The sequence below is a fragment of the Myodes glareolus genome, chromosome X (genome assembly GCF_982192425.1).
Source record: "Myodes glareolus chromosome X, mMyoGla1.1, whole genome shotgun sequence".
Taxonomy (NCBI): Eukaryota; Metazoa; Chordata; class Mammalia; order Rodentia; family Cricetidae; genus Myodes; species Myodes glareolus.
The window spans coordinates 89992089-90010627 of record NC_142053.1 but is presented as its reverse complement, the minus strand read 5'-3'; the positions used below and the strand labels follow the sequence as shown (position 1 = coordinate 90010627).

General features: G+C 47.3%; 1 protein-coding gene across 2 annotated transcripts in view; it reads left to right on the top strand.

Moving 5' to 3' along the window:
- The first annotated feature begins 17033 nt into the window (after positions 1-17033).
- Positions 17034-18539, top strand: part of Klhl15 (kelch like family member 15) — a 44510-nt gene continuing 43004 nt past the window's right edge. The window contains exons 1-2 of one of the 2 annotated variants that reach the window (XM_085684728.2): positions 17034-17154; positions 17748-17949. The gene's annotated coding sequence lies outside the window, so the exon portion shown is untranslated. Of the gene's footprint in view, positions 17155-17428; positions 17571-17747; positions 17950-18539 lie in introns of those variants that run through there. The other variant, XM_048449803.3, reaches the window with a different exon arrangement.

Below are 18539 nucleotides of genomic sequence, written 5' to 3'. Positions count from 1 at the left end.
TTTCTCTGTGTCGCTTTGGAGCCGTCCTGAAACTCGCTCTGTAGACCAAGCTGACCTCGAACTCACAGAGATCCTGCCCAGCCTCCCGAGTTCTGGGATTAAAGGCATGCGCCACCACCTCCCGGCCCAAATAAATTTTTTAAGATTTATTTATCTTGTTTATAGATCTGCCTGCACATTTGCCTAAATGCCAGAAGAGGGCACCAGATCTCATTATAGCCAATGGGGCTGGAGATATGGGTGAGCAGTTAAGAGCACTGACTGCTCTTCCAGAGGTCTTGAGTTCAATTTCTAGCAACCATATGGTGGCTCACAACCATCTGTAATGAGATCTGTTGCCCTCTTCTGGCCTGCAGGCACACATGCAGGCAGAACTCTGTATACATAATAAATAAATAAATCTTTAAGAGAAAAAAGGAGGAGGGAAGGAAACACCACAGGGCAACCAGGCATGGTGCTGCATGTCTTTAATTCTAGCACTTGGACCGTGCAGTTCAAAGCCTTTCTTGGTTAAGTAGAATCCGAGGGCAGCCTGGACTACATGTAACCACATGGGTGGGAAACCTGGGTCCTCTTCAAGAGCAGTAAGTGTTCTTAATCACTGAATTATCCATCACTCCGGCCCCACGGTTTTAATTTGCTTTTTTTCCTGGTTTTTTGAGACAGGGTTTCTCTAGCTTTGGAGCCTGTCCTGGAACTAGCTTTTGTAGGCCAGGCTGGCCTTGAACTCACAGAACTCACCCTGCCTCTGCCTCCCCGAGTGCTAGGATTAAAGGCGTGCGCCACCACCGCCCTGCCATCATCACACTTCTGTAGCAAGTACTTTTTACCACTGGGCCATCTTCCCACCTTGGATTCTAGCTTTTAATGTTTGTATATATACTTATGAGTGTAGGTATAGGTCATGAAACTAAAAAAGAAACAACAAGAGAGAGAAAAGAGCTATTGAGGAAGGGAAGAGGAAAATAGGACCCATGTGGCATGCAAGTGAAAAAGAAGCCAGAGAGATGGAAGGGTACAAGGGACAAGGGCAGTTGATGGGGAAGAAGACTAGGAAGGAGAATCAATAAGAACAAAATATGCTTGAAAATACCATAATGGGCCTGTAAGATGGTTCAGTGGGTGAAGGAGCTTGCTGCTAAGCCTAACCACCCGAGTTCAATCCTCAGATCCCACACAGTAGAAGGAAAGAACTGACTACCCCCAAGTTGTCCTTTGACCCCCACACAGGCACAGTGGTACAGGTACACACAGATACATGCATGTAGACACACACTAAATGCATACATGCATACATACATACACTAGAGCTGGAGAGATGAATTAGTAGTTAAGAGTACTTGCTGTTCTTCAAGAGGACCTGAGTTCAGTTCCCAGCACTCAAGTTGGGTGGTTCATAGCCACCAGGAACTCTACCTCCAGAAGATTGAATACCCTCTTCTGGCCTCCACTGGTACAGCAACAGACCCTCACACAGACACACCCATACGCATAACTGTAAACAAATCTCTAAAAATCAATGAATAAAGTGTAATAAAATATTTTAAAAAGAAAATGGCATAATTAGCCAAGCATGGAGGCACACACCTTTAATCCCAGTACTCAGGAGGCTGAGGCAGGTGGATGTGGATGAGTGGAGGCCAGCCTGGTCTACACAGCAAGCCCCAGGTCAGCCAGTGCTACGCAGTGAGCGCTTGGCTCCACAAACAAAAGAAAATGCCATACTGAAACCTACAACTTGTACACCAATTAAAGATTTTAAAATATTAAGAAATATTGAGGGGCTGGCGAGATGGCTCAGCAGTTGAAAGCACGGGCTGCTCTTCCAAGGGACACGGGTTCAATTCATGACAGCTCAAAGCTGTCTGTAGATCCTGTTCCAGGGAATGTGACACCCTCACACAGACATATATGCAGGTAAAACACCAACATACATAAAATACAAATAAATTCTTAGAAATCGTTTTTAAAAAGAAATATTGAATTTTCCAGGTGGTGCATGCACTTGGGAGGTAGACGTAGACGGATCAGCGAGGTCTACAGAGTGATTTCCAGTACAGTTGGGGCTATACAGTGAAAACCCTTTCTCAAAACAAGATATTGAATTCAAAATAGATAATGTAGGAGCTAAAAGCATAAGTTGAGAGACGGCTTATCAGTTAAGAGCACTTATTACGTTAAAAAGTTTTTAGATTTATTTATTTTATGTATATAAGTGATTTGCCTGAATGTATTTGGCTATGTAGCATTTGTGTGTGTGGTTCCCACAGAGATCAGAAGAGGGCATTGGATCACTGGAACTGTTGAGAATAGAACCTGAGTTCTGGGCTGGAGAGATGGCTCAGTGTTTAGGAGCACTGGCTGCTCTTTCAGAGGACCTGGGTTCAATTCCTGGTACCCACATAGTAGCTCACAATTATGGCAGCTCACAACTGTCTGTAGCTTCAATATCTGACACTCTTATACAGACATACATGCAGCAAAACACCAATGTGCATGAAATAAAAATAATTTTTAAAAATCACCATGGTAGAGTATATATGCTTAACAGGAGGCTCTATGTTCAATAGCCACCACCCAATCAATCAATCAATCAATAACCAATCTGATATTTAAAATGGGGAAAAAGTCTAAATAAACTTGTTACCAAAGAAGAGAGATAACTTGGTGGTTAAGAGCCCCAACTGCTTTTCCAAAGGACCTAAGTTCAATTCCCAGTACTCACATAGCAACTCACAGCTGTCTGTAACTCCACTTTAAGGGGATATGACACTCTCTTCTGGTCTCTGTGGGCATCACACACACATACTTTGCTGACAGACATTCAGGGAAAACACTCATACACATAAAATAAAAATAAAATCTTTAAAACTGGCAAAGTGTTCTTATATATGAATGCAAAAAGTGTGACTATAATCCCCAAATTTGGAAAGTGGAGTCAGGAGAATCAGCTCAAGGCCAGACTTCGAACCTTAGACAGAGGGTTCGAAGCCAGCCTGCCTCAACTCCTACCCTACCCGTACTGAGATATGAATGACTGATCAGTCCACGGGAAGATACTCAAACTGGGCATATATATAGCTCAGTGGGAGAGAATTTACTTAATATTCATGAGGCCCTGGGATGGATCAGATCACCAGCACCAACACCATCACACCCCCACCACCTAGCAAGCATGCACGTGTGCACACACACACACACACACACACACACACACACACACACACACACAGGTTCAACAGTCATTAAAGAATGCAAATTAAACTGGGCGATGGTGGCACATGCCTTTAATCCCAGCACTGGGGAGGCAGAGGTAGGCGGATCTCTGTGAGTTCAAGGCCAGCCTGATCTACAAGAGCTAGTTCCAGGACAGGCTCCAAAGCTACAGAGAAACCCTTTCTCAAAAAACCAAAACCAAAAATAAAAAATAAATGTGATGGTGACCAGAGTTAGGATCCCCAGATCCCAGAGAAGTCAGATGTGGTGACGTGTATATACTACTATAGCAAGATGGGAACTGGAGACAGGAGAGTTCCTGGAAGCTTAAGGACCAGATATCCAGGCCTATGCAGCAGAACACAAAAACCCTGTCTCCAAGGTTGCTGGCAAGTACTGACGTTGGAGGCAGCCCTCTCCCTTTCCCACACATGCTAGGGCACGTGTGCCCACAGTCAGGCACGTAAGTACACATATACACACAATAGTTTTTTTTTTTTAATCTATGATCTGTATATGCAAAGGAACATAGATTTGAGTTCATTCTTTGAGTTCTTTCTTGTCTGGCTAGCAAGAAAGGTCGAAACCTACTCTGGTGTTTTGAATAGGAATGGCTCCCACGGGTGGAGAATGCTCATTTGTTTCCTGACCAGACAGACCCGAACAATCACACAGAAACTATATTAATTGTGTTTTCATGCCTGGCCTATAGGGAATGGCACTATTAGGAGGTGTGGCCTTTTTGGAGGAAATGTGTCACTGTGGGGGCAGACTTTGAGGTCTCATATGTGCTCAAGCTATATCCAGTGTGGTAGACAGTTCACTTCCTGTTGCCTACAGATCCAGATGTAAAACTCTCAGCTCTTTCTCCAGCATCATGTCTGCCTGCATGCCACCTAACTTCCCACCATGATGATAATGGACAAAAACTCTGAAACTTTAAGCTAACCTCAAACATTTTCCTTTATAAGAGTTGCTGTGGTCATAGTGTTTCTTCACAACAATAGAAACCCTAAGACACCTACTTATTTATTTATTTTTGGTTTTCCAAGTCAGGTATTCTCTGTGTAACAGCCCTGTCTGTCTTTGAACTTACTCTGTAGACCAGGCTGGCCTTGAGTGCACAGAGATCTGCCTGCTTCTGCCTCCCAAATGATAGGTTAAAAGTATGCACCACCATCGCCTGGCAACACCTACCTTTTTATGTGTGGACATTAGTTGTTCTAATAGTATCGTTATAAAAGCTATCCTGTTGTGGAATATTAGTTGAAGAAAATAAAGAGCTGAATGGTAAATAGTTAGGCAGGAGAAAGGATAAGTGGGGCTGACAGGCAGAGAGAATAAATAGGAGAAATCTGGAAAGAGAAGTTTAGGGAGCAACAGGAGAAGGAGAGGAGGACTCCAGGGACCAGCCACCCAGCAAGCCATGGAGTAAGGAGTAAAGAAAGTATATAGAAAGGTTAAAAGCCCAGGGGTAAAAGATGGATGAGATAATTTAAGAAAAGATGGCCAGAAACAAGCTGGCTAGAACAAGACTCCTTGTATTTATTTGGGAGCTAGGTGGCAGACTCCAAAGAGCAAAGAGTAATAAACAACCATCACTATCCTTTTCTTATTGAATTCCCTTAGTACTTTTATATAAAAAGTAAATTGAAAAAAAATAAATAAAATTGAGAGCTGGGCGGTGATGGTGCATGCTTTTAATCCCAGCACTCAGGAGGCAGAAGTAGGCAGATCTCTGTAAGTTTGAGGCCAGCCTGGTCTACAGAGTGAGTTCCAGGACAAGCTAGGACTGCCACACATTGGGCACCAAATGAGTCTTTTGCTGTTCTGCCAGCCAGCTCCCAAATAATGGCATGGGGCCTTACTATTAATTATGAAAATTGGGCCTTAGCTTAGACTTGTCCCACTAGCTCTTTTTTTTTAATGGTTTTTCGAGACAGGGTTTCTCTGTAGCTTTGAAGCCTGTCCTGGAACTAGCTCTTGTAGACCAGGTTGGCCTCGAACTCACAGAGATCCACCTGTCTCTGCTGCCTGAGTGTTGGGATTAAAGGCGTGCGCCACCACCGCCCGGCTTCCGCTAGCTCTTATAACTTAAATTAACCCATTTATTTTAATCTCATTCTGTCATGTGGCTCGTTACCTCATCTCTCCGTACTGCTCATACTGCTTCCTCCACATCTGACTGGTGATTCTGGCTTCTTCTGTGTCTCCTGGAACCCCTCTCAAGTGCCTTGATTCACCTCCTCTTCCTTTCTTCCCCCAGAAGTCCCACCTAAACCTCCTACCTAGCTACTGGCCAATTAGCTTTTTATCACAGAAATCATAGCAAATACATCTTCACACAGTGTATAAATATCCCACAACAGATCTCTATGAATTCCAGGCCAGCCTGATCTATGAGTTCCAGGCTAGCCAAGGCCCCATGGTGAGACCTTGTCTTGGGCTGAGGATGTAGTTCAGTGGTAGAATGTGTGTTTGGTATGCCCCAAGGTTGTAGGTTTGATCTCTGGTGCCACATTTTTTGACATGTTTTTTTTTAAGCATTCACATTGGCTAGAATCAGCCTATGAGAGAGAACATTTGAGTAAGTGTGCAACATAGTAGTGTTAACTATATACATATTGTTGTGCAACTGATTGATGGAACCTTTGCTTTTCCATCTTACAAAACAGGAACTTTATACCCATGATTACAGGGCTTACTTGTTTTCTGAGACAGGCTTTTTTTGCTATGCTGTCCAGACTGGCCTGAAATTTGTTGTGCAGTCCAGTGTGGCCTTGGACTCATGACCTATCTCAGCCTCCCTAGGGCTAGAATTACAGGTACGTGCTCTCTCTCACACACAGCTTGCTTAGCCTTTTCCTCTTCCTTTCCTTTCTGTCTTCCCCCTCTTTCTCTATGCTAGTGACTTAACCTAGAGTCTCATGAATGGCCAAGCACTCACTGTCTCATATATTTGCATACTCTGTAACGCTAAGCTCCACAGCCTCAGCCTGGTTGAGACTGGTTTGAATCTGTATATCAACTTGGGAGGAATTGGAATCTGACAGTATGGAGACTTCCAATTGCTTCTGGGATTTGCTTCACCCATGCTTAGCATTCGGTCATCTGTCACTAAGGCAATATTCCCCACATCTCTAGGCAACATGAAGTCGGTGCTCCTGTAGGTCAAGTCTGAGCCCAGTGTTTGTATATGAGTAACTGTTGTGACTCTTTCTCTGTCCTGCCTACCAGCTCCCAAATCACAACACAGAGACTTACTATTAATTATGAAAGCTCGGCAGAGAGGTTAGGCTTGTTTCTAATTAGCTCTTATCGCTCAAATTAACCCATTTCTTTTAATTTACGTGCTGCAATGTGGCTCATGGCTTGTTACCTCATCTCCCATGTCATGCCTCCTCTGCATCTCCTCGGAATTCTGCCCTTCTTCTCAGTGGCCTCTGTACCTGGAAATCCTACCTAGCTGTTGGGCATTCAGCTTTTTATTAAACCAATCACAGTTACATATCTTCACATATTGTCAAGGTACCCTGTTTTCTAGTCAGCAACCCAATTCAAAGCTGAGGGGGCCAGAAATGTTTTTCTCTGCCCTGTAAACTACAAAGTTTGGTGTTGAGATAGTTATACAATCACTGGTTTTTAATTTTCTTTCTTTTGTTCTTCTTTTTTTTTTTGTTTGGTTTTTCGAGTCAGGGTTTCTCCGTAGCTTTGGTGCCTGTCCTGGAACTAGCTCTTGTAGACCAGGCTGACCTCAGAGATCTCACAGAGATCCACCTGCCTCTGCCTTCCGAGTGCTGGGATTAAAGACATGTGCCACTACCAGCCAACTGGCTTTTAGTTTGTTAAGCACTTATTTGTGTGTATGTAAGTGTGTGTGGATGAGGGTGGGGGCACATGTGAATACCACAGAGTGTGTGTAGCTCAGAGGAGACTTGGTAAGAGTTGGCTCACACTGTGAGTTTGAGTCCGGCCTGGTCTACAAAGCAAGCTCCAGGACAGACTCCAAAAGTTACACAGAGAATACACAATACAGAACACATAGAAATACACAAAAGACAAAAACAACAACAAAAAAGAGTTGATTCATTCCTTCTACCACGTGAATTCGTGAATTCTGGAACTTTACTTTGGGTAATCAGACTTGGAGGCAGGCACCTTTACACTCTGAGCATGAAAAGACCTACGGTCACTTTAAAAAAGAATTTACAGCCAGGTTTGGTGGTGCATTCCTTTATTCCCAGCAGAAGGATTTCTGTGAGATTAAAGCCAGCCTGGTCTACATTGTGAGTTACAGGACAGTCAAAATTACATAATGAGATCTTATCTTAAAAAACAGAACCAAACAAAAACAAACAACTCAGAATTTAGTTTCTGCTGCGCATGGTGGCACATGCCTGTAATTCCAGCACTCGGGACGTTGGCACAGGACAGAGTGGGATGCTGTCTCAAAAATAAGGAAGAAAAGGCATAGTGTGCCGGTGCCCCAACTGCAATTCCAGCCCTTAGGAGGTGGAAGCAGGGTGACCACCAGTTCAAGGGCATTCTTGACTATAGAGCAAGAGCAGCCTGACCTATAGGATACTGCCTTAAAATAAGTAATAAAATATTAAAACGAGGGTGCTGGTGGCTGGAAAGACGAACACTTGCTGCTCTTCCAGAACCCTCTTTGATCCTCTCACAACCACCTGGAATTCCAGCTCTGAGAATCCAGTGCCCTCTTCTGGCCTCTGTGGACACCCACACAGACATGACTTTTGCAGAATTTTGTTTAAAAACAACACATGGCGTGTACAGAGCTCTCATAAATCACATACATTAAAATGCAATCTTTTAAAAAATAATTTTATTGGAACCAGGTACGATGGCACATACCTTTAATCCCAGTATTTGGGCACCATATCCCCACCTTTTACTCTATAAAGTGAGCTCCAGGTCAGCCAAGGCTACGTAAAAACAAAAAAGCAAGAAGCTTCTTTTTGTATCTGTGCACACCTGCTTGTCTGTTTGTATACCATATGCATGCAATGCTCTCAGAGACCAGAAGAGGGCGACAGACTGTTTGGAACTATAGTTTCAGGAGGTTGTAAGCTACCCAATGTGAGAGTTTAGAACTAAATTCAGGACTTCAGCAAGAGCAATACGTGCTCTTAACCACTAAATCAGTCTCTCCAGCCCCAGTGAAAATAAACCTTTAACTTAAAATGCAGAAGCAGGTCTCTGAGTTCAAAGCTAGCTTATCTACATAGCTAGGGCTACATAGTGAGACCCTGTATCAAAAAAAAAATCTTTAAAAAATGAAAAAAAAAAGGAATTTAGTTTTAGGATCAAGAAATAAGCCAAGAGCCTGTATTCAATCTTAATTTTTTTTTATTTTGTTTTTTCAAGACAGGGTTTCTCTGGGTAGCTTTAGATGTCCTGGAACTTGCTTTGAAGACCAGATTGGCCTTGAACTCACAGATATCCACCTGCTTCTGCCTCCCTAGTGCTGGGATTAAAGGTGTACGCCATCGGGCTGGAGAGATGGCTCAGTGGTTAAGAGCATTGCCTGCTCTTCTAAAGGTCCTGAGTTCAATTCCCGGCAACCACATGGTGGCTCACAACCATCTGTAATGAGGTCTGGTACCCTCTTCTGGCCTGCAGTCATACACACAGACAGAATATTGTATACATACATAATAAATAAATAAATAATTATTAAAAAAAAAGGTGTACGCCATCACCACCCGGCTCTTATTTGTATTCTTGACCACAGTCCCAAAACTCGTAAGTTTCAAAGAAATTTCTGGAGCCTTTTTACAGCTCACGGTGCAACATTATATAGCAATTCTTCATTGGTCCTGCTCAGTTTAACCCTGTCACTCTGTGAGTGTGTAGGTCAGAGGACAGCATGCTGGAGTTTCTCTCTTTCCACCATGTGGGCCCCAGAGAACAGATTCATGTCATCGGGTTTAGTGGGAGGAACTTTTATCTGCTGAGCCATCTCTCTGGCCCTGTTTTGGCTTCCTGAGACAGGGTCATTGTAGCTCAGGTAGGCTTGAATTGACTGTTTAGATGAGGAGGACCTGGGATCCCTGGTCCTCTTGCTTCAACCTCTCTAGTGCTGGAATTACAGGCTTTCACTAACACGTCCAGCTCATTCCTTTGAAATATTTCCACTACTAGAAGACCTTGTCTATGATGATGTTTCAAAGTAACAATATTCAGTTAACACAGCAATACTCATTGCATCTTCTGGTTTTTTTTTTTTTTTGTTTTTGAGATAGGGTTTCCCTGGCTGTTCTGGAACCCACACTGTAGCCTAGATTGGCCTTAATCTCACAGAGATCTGCCTGTCTCTGCCTCCGGTGTGCTGGGGTTGAAGGCGTGTGCCACCATCACCCTGCTGGGTGTTTTTTTAATTGGTGATTGATGTGGTAGGCCCCACGCATTGTGAGTGATGCCAACCCTGGTGCTCCTGAGTGCTATCGGAAGGAAGGTTGGACAAGTCATGAGGAGCAAACCAGTAAGCAGCATTCCTCTGTAGCTTCTGCTTCAGCTCCCGCCTCCAGGTTCCTGGTCTGGTGAATTCCTGCCCTGACTTCCAGCGATGATCAGCTGTGATGTGGAAGTGTAAGCAAAATAAACTCTTTCCTCCAAAAGTTTGTCGCGTCATAGTGTTTTACCACAGCAATAGAAACCCTACCTACGACAGTGGATGGTGGGGAATCTGGAGACACACATGCCAAGATGCTGACCGTAAGTGATAGCTGAGCGCTCGGTCCTCAGCAAGACATTTATGCCACCCTCTCCGAGGCTCGGGGCTAAGAAGAGTGGAGTACCTGGAAGATAAGGAAAGAACCACGCATCTTCTGAGTACGGCACAATCAAAACCATCTGTACCTCACGGCAGCTGTGACTAGGTACAATAGGCCTAAATAAAACTGAATATATCACCAGTCTAATATAGGTTGGGGAGGAGTTCACAAGCCCCTACCACTTCCTGCTGAACTATTGGCTCCTAATGGACTCTGGGGTTGGGACGGTCATTGTCTTCAGTTGTGTGCCCATTGATGAACCCACCAGGCTCCAATGGATAGTTCCAAACCCATTGAACTATTCACACATAGTCCTGGTGAAAATGAATCTCATAAAAAAATGACAAAACGACAACAACAAAACAATAATTTAATGTGGAGACTTGTGGGTGTGTATGATAAGAGTTGGGGGGTATGGGTTATTCATGCTGACTCAGGCAGTGGGGACAGCTTTCCTGGCTGCACAGACCCCCTTTGTAGGCCCTGCCTTTGGAGACCTCCAGTTGCCAGGCTTTACTCCCAGACTCTGACAGTCCAGTCTGACCCATTGAGGTATGAAACTGGCTAGCTCACTCCACACCCAGGACCTCCAGCTGCCAGACCCCATCCTTGAGAACCTCCATGGCCTGACCCCGCCCCTGAGAAGCTCCAGAGATCTGACCCCCGCCCCCTCCAATGGCCTGACCCCGCCCCTGAGAAGCTCCAGTGGCCTGACCCTGCCCCCTCCAAGGGCCTGCCCCCCCCCAGAAACTCCAATGGCCTGACCCCACCCCTGAGAAGCTCCAATAGCCTGACCCCGCCCCTAAGCAGCTCCAATGGCCTGACCCTGTTCCTGAGAAACTCAAATAGCCTGACCCCATCCCCTCCAATGGCCTGCCCCTGCCCCTAAGAAGCTCCAATGACCTGACCCCGCCCCCTCCAATGGTCTGACCCCGTCCCCTCCAAAGGCCTGCCCCTGAGAAGCTCCAATGGTTTGACCCCGCCCCCTCCAATGGCCTGACCCCGCCCCTGAGAAGCTCCAAAGCCTGACCCCGCCCCCCTCCAAAGGCCTGCCCCTGCCCCTGAGAAGCTCCAGTGGCCTGACCCCGCCCCCCTCCAAAGGCCTGCCCCTGCCCCTGAGAAGCTCCAATGGCCTGACCCCGACCCCTCCAAAGGCCTGCCCCTGAGAAGCTCCAATGGCCTGACCCCGCCCTGAGAAGCTCCAAAGCCTGACCCCGCCTCCCTCCAAAGGCCTGCCCCCGCCCCTGAGAAGCTCCAGTGGCCTGACCCCCGCCCCTGAGAAGCTCCAAAGCCTGGCCCCGCCCCTCTCCAAAGGCCTGCCCCTGCCCCTAAGAAGCTCCAATGACCTGACCCCGCCCCCTCCAATGGTCTGACCCCGCCCCTGAGAAGCTCCAAAGACCTGACCCCGCCCCCTTCAAAGGTCTGACCCCCCCCATGGTCTGACCCCGCCCCTGAGAAGCTCCAATGGCTTGACCCCGCCCCCTCCAATGTCCTGCCCCTGCCCCCTAAGAAGCTCCAATGACCTGACCCCGCCCCCCTCCAATGGTCTGGCCCCTACCCCTAAGAAGCTTCAATTACCTGACCCCGCCCCCTCCAATGGCCTGCCCCTGCCCCTAAGAAGCTCCAATGACCTGACCCCGCCCCCTTCAAAGGTCTGACCCCCCCCCCCCCCCCCCCCGTGGTCTGACCCCGCCCCTGAGAAGCTCCAATGGTCTGACCCCGCCCCTCCAATGGCCTGCCCCTGCCCCTAAGAAACTCCAATGACCTGACCCCGCCCCCCTCCAATGGTCTGACCCCGCCCCTGAGAAGCTCCAATGGCCTGACCCCGCCCCCTTCAAAGGTCTGACCCCAACCCCCCTCCAACGGCCTGACCCCACCCCTGAGACACTCCAGTGGCCTGACCCCGCCCCTGAGAAGCTCCAAAAGCCTGACCCTGCCCTGAGAAGCTCCAGTGGCCTGACCCCGTCCTCCTCCAAAGGCCTGACCTCGCCCCTGAGAAGCTCCAATGGCCTGACCCCGCCCCTGAGACCCTAGAGACCCTACAGAAAAAAAATCCCACCAATCCCTGATCATGCCTCAAGATCAGGCCACACTAATCCCACCAATTCTATGCCACCCTGGAAAGCTCCAACCCCCAAGAAACCCTATATAAGGCCTGCCTTCTGTCCAGTTCTTGTTGCTTCTCATCTGAACACAGGCAATCATCTCTCTGAGTTTTCCCTCCCAGTAAATCTGTGTGTGAAGTTTATTGTGCAGTGTGACTTTGTGATAATCCTTGGCTCCCAACTGTCAGGATAGCTTTTGCCTCAGAGCTGTAACACTTACATTGGTGGGATGACTCACGTAGGCTCTCCTGGTGCCTGTGCTCCCCCTCAGGGTCTGAACCCCACTAGGACCCTCACCTCTGGTCCCCCCACAACAGACTCACCTTCCCGCTCACCAATTGCTTGACACCCCATCCACCAGTAGCAATTTGGTAAATTCCCCCTTCTGTTGGTCATGTAAATGCTTCCCTGAGTCTGAGGAAGTGACCATTGAGTATCTGGCAGCCCTCTGGTACTCTGGAACTGTGGTACTCCACAGCCTTGGTCTTTAATGTTATGGCAAGTCCTCTTCACCTGACTCTGTCCCTCTACCCTTGAAGCTGTAATCCTGCAGTTTCCTGTGCCCCTTCCTGCCCTCTTCTCCTGTTTTCCCTTCAGAGCTGCCTGTCATAATCTCACAACTCCTCTAGACCCTCAGAGCTAGACATTTTCTTTCTATTTCCCAATCATCTGTGTGAGGTTTGTTGTGCGACTTTGTGGGATTCCTTGGTTCCACGCTGCCAGGGTACCTTTCCCTTCAGAGCTGCAACATTTGTATGGGTAGATTAAGGAGGGGGTTACACCAATCAGAATGTCTGCTGTACATATATGAAATGATCAAAGAACAAACATGTTAAAAACAACAACAAGAGAGATGACATAGGTTACTGCTTGTGGCTTTTGAAAAAGCAAACTATAGATACGCTCTTCTTGCCTTCTCTTGGCCTGCATTTTCACCCTATTCAGTTATCAGCGGTCGTTGAAGAGCTTTCTGCTTCTTCTAGGTTTAGACGCAGTCTGTGGCTGCCTTATTTACTCTTTCTCCTCCCTCTCTTTCCTCTGGACTGAATTTATAAATCGCCCCCTTTGAGAAGCCTTACTCAATCTTTCCAAGCCTGGGTTCTACCAGACTACCCCATGTCACCTCAAACTATTGCTCTGAGCCCAGCTTTGAATGTTTTGAACCCTGACGGCTATCTATAGGGGCTGTGCTGTTATTCTAAATACTGCTATGAGCTAATTTGCTTCCTCAGTTTAAAGGGTGGAAATAAGCCTGGGGGTAACTCAGCAGTAGAGCCTTTACCTAGCCAGGCATGGGGTTCTGTCTCCAGTCTCTTCCCCATGCCCACTCCCCGCCAAAAAAGAAAGGGTTAGGTGGGATATCAAAAGTAGACGTTAAAAAAGTTTAGCGTTTACATTATTTCAGGAGAGGTCATCATGAATTCTCCTTTTTGGTCATGTAAATTTAAGTTTAATTCATTTTCCGTGGATAGCTCCTCATAGTTTTGAAGTAATGCAATGTACAGTTTAGGCACCCTGTCTCTTTGGGTTGCACAGATCCTGCTGAGTCATTCTGGTCATGTGGACTTAAGTTACTGATTTATTTTCCTTGAGTGGCTCCCAGGGTTTCTGCTAATACAATGTACACACTCGAAATGCCTCTCTTTGGGGAGTGGGTTACTTAGATCATGATGAGCCATTCCGACTTTGCAATTACTAACTTGTTTTGCTGGTGGAGAACCTATGTTCCTGAAAAAATAGCAAGGTATGACCTTGCTAGGTATGACCTAGAGTATTTTTTTTTGTCTTTGTACTCAGGATCCTTTCTTAGTGTTTAAGGAATTACTTCATCTGAATCCTGGGGAGGGATTTGGGCTTCGTGATATTAGAGAATATAGGGGAAACAACGTAGAGATTCTTACCGGATAACTAGAGATTGACATTAAGGGGTGACAAGTGAGGAAAACCCTTGTGTAGACATTTCCAGAAGCCGTGACCTACTTAAAGAGATGGAAGTTTTGATGCAGTTCCCTTACAGTATTTACTTTTTCTGGAAAAGTGGGTCAGGTTCATGAATTAAAAGGTGGGCAGAGAGTTGGGAAAATTTGGAGAAGTGAAGAGAGACCAGGAGGCCAGGGGAAATAGGAAAGAAGAGGAGCCAGTGCTAATGAAGGGTACCAGTCACAGCCAAGAAGCTTAAACACCAATCACGACTCTTCCTTTATTCATATGCATCCCAATTTCCCATTAGTCATGCATCATAAGAGATCCAGGTATTCTTTTGTTTTCAGAGGTAGGGTCTAGCTGGCTCAATTTCTGCATCCTCTTTCCTTAGCCTTGTTAGTTCTGGTACTGCAAGTATACACTACCACTGTGGGCTTTCAACTTTTTTTTTATTTATTATGTATACAATATTCTGTCTGTGTGTATGCCTGCAGGCCAGAAGAGGGCACCAGACCTCATTACAGATGAGCCACCATGTGGTTGCTGGGAATTGAACTCAGGACCTTGGGAAGAGCAGACAATGCTCTTAACCGCTGAGCCATTTCTCCAGTCCCCGGCTTTCAACTTCTTAAAACATAAAACAAAACAAAATAAAGGAAGGGGCAAGGGGAATACAATATTGTCAATCCTTGTAATCTCTAGGTTACGATCGCCTTCGAATCCCAGCCCAAGTTTCTAGCATGTCTCAGGACTGTCAGCCAGCCAGACATCAACAGACTGGGAAATGTGTATTGTATTCTTAAACCCTTAGGCTAGGGAGCTAAGAAAAGACAACACAGGCAGGGCACTAACACTTGTGATCCTAAAACTTGGGAGGCACAGGTGGCTTTTGGGGGCTCTTCTGGAATGAAGGAATTCCAGTTACTTTCCAGCGCGATGAGAAAAGTTGTCATGGTTGCCTAAGGATGTTGTTTCAGGACTAGAGATGTAGCTCAGTTGACAGAGCACTCGTGTAGCATGTATGAGGTCCTGGATTCAATCCTTGACATCTGATGTGTGCTAGGCAAGTACTACACCAGTGGTTCTCAACCTGCGGGTGACCATCTCTTTGGGGTTGCATATATCCTGAATATCAGATATTTACATTACGATTCATAACAGTAGCAAAATTATAGTTATGAAGTGGCAACGAAATAATTTTATGGTTGGGGTCACTGCAAAATGAGGAGCTGCATTAAAGGGTCGCAGCATTATGAAGGTTAAGAATCACACTGCACTACACACTACTGTGAGGTGGGGGCAGGAGGATCAAGGTTAGGGTTCAAGGCCATCCTGGGATAGTTGAGAGACTGTCTCAAAAAAAAAAAAAAAGGACCAGTGACAAGGACAAGTCTCAGCAGGTAATGGCACTTGCTACCAAGTATTTCAACTTTAATCTGACAACCTAAATTCAACCCTCTGCATCAATGATAGAAAGAGGAACCCACCTCACCCACCCCTTGCAAGCTTCTGATCTCCATGGCTCCCTCTCCTACCAAATAAATGTATATAAATAAATAAAAGGATGTAGTTTCAATTACATACTGCACTTATGGTGGTGTTCTCAAAAGATTATAATGGAGCTGAAAAATCCCCACTACCTACTGATGTCTCAGCTATCCTAAAAACTGTAGTGCAGCACATTACTCCTTTTGTGGTTGATTCTGGTAGAAACAAACCATCATGCTGCCAGTCATATCAAACCATAGCACCTTCGAAAAAGTCTCTGTGTGTGTGTGTGTGTGTGTGTGTGTGTGTGTGTGTGTATCAGATAAGGAAGATATACATCTATCTATCTATCTATATCTCAGATAAGGTCTCACTAGGTAACCCCTGGCTAGCCTAGAATTCATTATGTAGATGAAGTTGGCCTCCCACTCACAACAATCTCTTGCCTCTGCCTCTCAAGTGCTGGAATTAAAGGCACACACCGCCACATTAGGCATCCATCTAGGTTTGCCTAACAGTGAAATTGCCTGCCTATTGATTTCTCAGAACACATCACTGTTGTTGAGCAATGCCTGGCTGTAATTGAAAACAGGAATTACTGCTGCAGGTGTCAGTTTATTTAGATAAGTTTATTTAGATAAGATAAGTTTATTTAGATAAGATAAAGCTTAAATTTATTTTCCTTGGTGGAGGTAGAGGTAGGAGAAGCCAAAAAATATCTGCAAAGGTCAGAAATGATCAATGGGTGCTTTAATTTTAAACTGGTAGTATAACTAGTGGCTTCCACTAAGTATTTCTGTCATCCACGACTTCCTCACAGAGACCCATAATAAATTTACCAGAGTCGTATGCTGTAGTTCCATATTCTCAAATCAAAAAAATGTGATATTTAACGGTCATGACCTTAAATTCTATAGCAGACTTGTAAACACACACACTCACATGCATGCGCGCACACACTTCGTTCTTGCCTATTTTGATGCAAAACAAATCCGCTTTTTCAGTCCGCACTTTTCTCCCTGTGGTGAAGTCATGCCATTTTCTATGAGTTTTTTCATCTCTGGGAAATAAATATATCTGTGAAATGTGTAATTACTATGCAATAAGCCGAGTGGAACTGTGACGCAACGACCCACTGCAAACTGCCTTATAGAAATGACGTCATTTAGTGTTGCTCTAGTCACTTTTATAACAGGTACTGTTGGCAAAACTTCCCCTCATCCCATGGTGTGCAAGATGCGAAAAATGGAAATTTCCGGGTTTCCTAGCACTCAACTTGCACACCCTGCGTTCGCCGCAGCGCCTCAGGGCCCACCTCCCGGGCAGGCGAGGTGATACTGTCGCCGGGGGAGGTGCCCCGCCGATCCTCTATAGCCCCGACGGCGGTGCTTGGAAGGGAAGTCTCAGCGGCTCCGGCCTGCAGCGCCCCGCTCTTTCCCTCGGAGCCCCTCCCCAGTCCCCGCTACTGTGACAGGCCCGCCTCAGGGACAAGGCGCGCAGCGGGCAGCGGGCGCGGGACAATCCTCCCTCTACCGTGCTCCCACACCCCGCTCCCGCTCCGTGGCGCCGGAAGTGACGCGCGTTCGGCTGGACTATGGCGACATTAGCGTTCGACCAGGGAGAAGGTAAACACCCGGCAGGCGGCGCGCTGGCCCCTACGGGGCACCCTCGGGGTTTCAGGAGACCTCTCTGGCCTCCTCTCTAAGCCGCCGCTTCCCGTTCCCGCCCGCTCCCTCCGAGAGGCCGGCTTCCGTGTCCTCTACCCCGTGGTCCGGGCCCCCTACCAGCAGCCCCGCCTCCCTGGGCGGGCCCCGGGCGGCTCCCGCGGCCCGCAGGGGGCGCGAGGCCCGGAGCGGCCCCTGGCTCGTGGCCCCGCACGCCCCGCCCCTTTCCCGCCCCTTTCCCGCTTTCCTCCACCCCCGGCGTGGGTGATCCTGAGGCTCCGCGCGCTTCGGGGCAGAAACCCGGAGACGCCGTCGTCGACTTCGCTCCAGCTGCTGGCGTTTCTGCAGTTGCCTTCGGCCCCCTCAGCTCTCTCCCGGTTCGTGGCCCTACACGGGGTGCTCTCGCCGAACCCTGTTGGGGGGGTGCCGCGAGCCTCCCCCGCTTCCCCTCCCCGGTAGCGGCAAGTCTGGGCCCCGGCCCCGACGCCAGCCGTGCGCCTCCCACCTAGCCCGACTGTCTGGACTCGCTACTCAAGCGCTGTCTTCTTTCCCAGGACTGCTTCTGAGGGGACCTCGGGTTTGCACGCTCGCCCCGCGCCGGAGCGCCCCGGCCCGGCCAGGGAGCGGCCCCTTGTAGAGGTCTAGGGAGCCTCCCGAGGTTCGTCCCGGCGCCCGACCCTCCCATCGTTCGGCCCACCGGCCCGCTTTTTCCTGATGCAGACTGCCGTCCACTAGAGGCTGGACAGGACCCCCGAGGTGCGTAGTCGCCGCTGGCCTGCGGAGCCCGGGCTTTGCCCGCGGCCCCGAGGAAGGCACGGGCTCCGTGGCCCTCGCTGCACCGGCCGCGCTCAAACATTTCCTAAGACGCTGGAACCCGATTTGTCTTTGAGTTTACTTAAATTGTTTGAAATGTAAATTTTCTTTTTCCAGGGGAACAGAGAGAAAGAGAGAGGGAGAGACAGACAGAGAGAGGGAAAAAAAGGAAGAAGCATAATTCAGCCATTTTTTGCAGCACAGAGCTGCAGGTACCATGATTATTTTCCCCCTAACCGGTTCCTTCCCTTTAAAAATCTGAGTTGTGCCTGAAATAGAACTGTGCGGATTGTGAGGCAATAAAGCGTGGAATCGGAACGTCTGGGGCCGCCTGGGTGGCTGAGAAAATCCCGGGCAGAACCTCAGTTTCTTATCTGAAATGTAGTCGGTCAGAGCCACATCAGAAGGTAGTGAGGACTATATGAGGTCATATATGTAAAAATAATCTATAGCTGTAAAGTGTCGTCGCAAATGTAAGGTCATTTTTTTTTAAGTACCCTTTGCTGGAGTGGTTAATGTGGCTAACTGTTGCT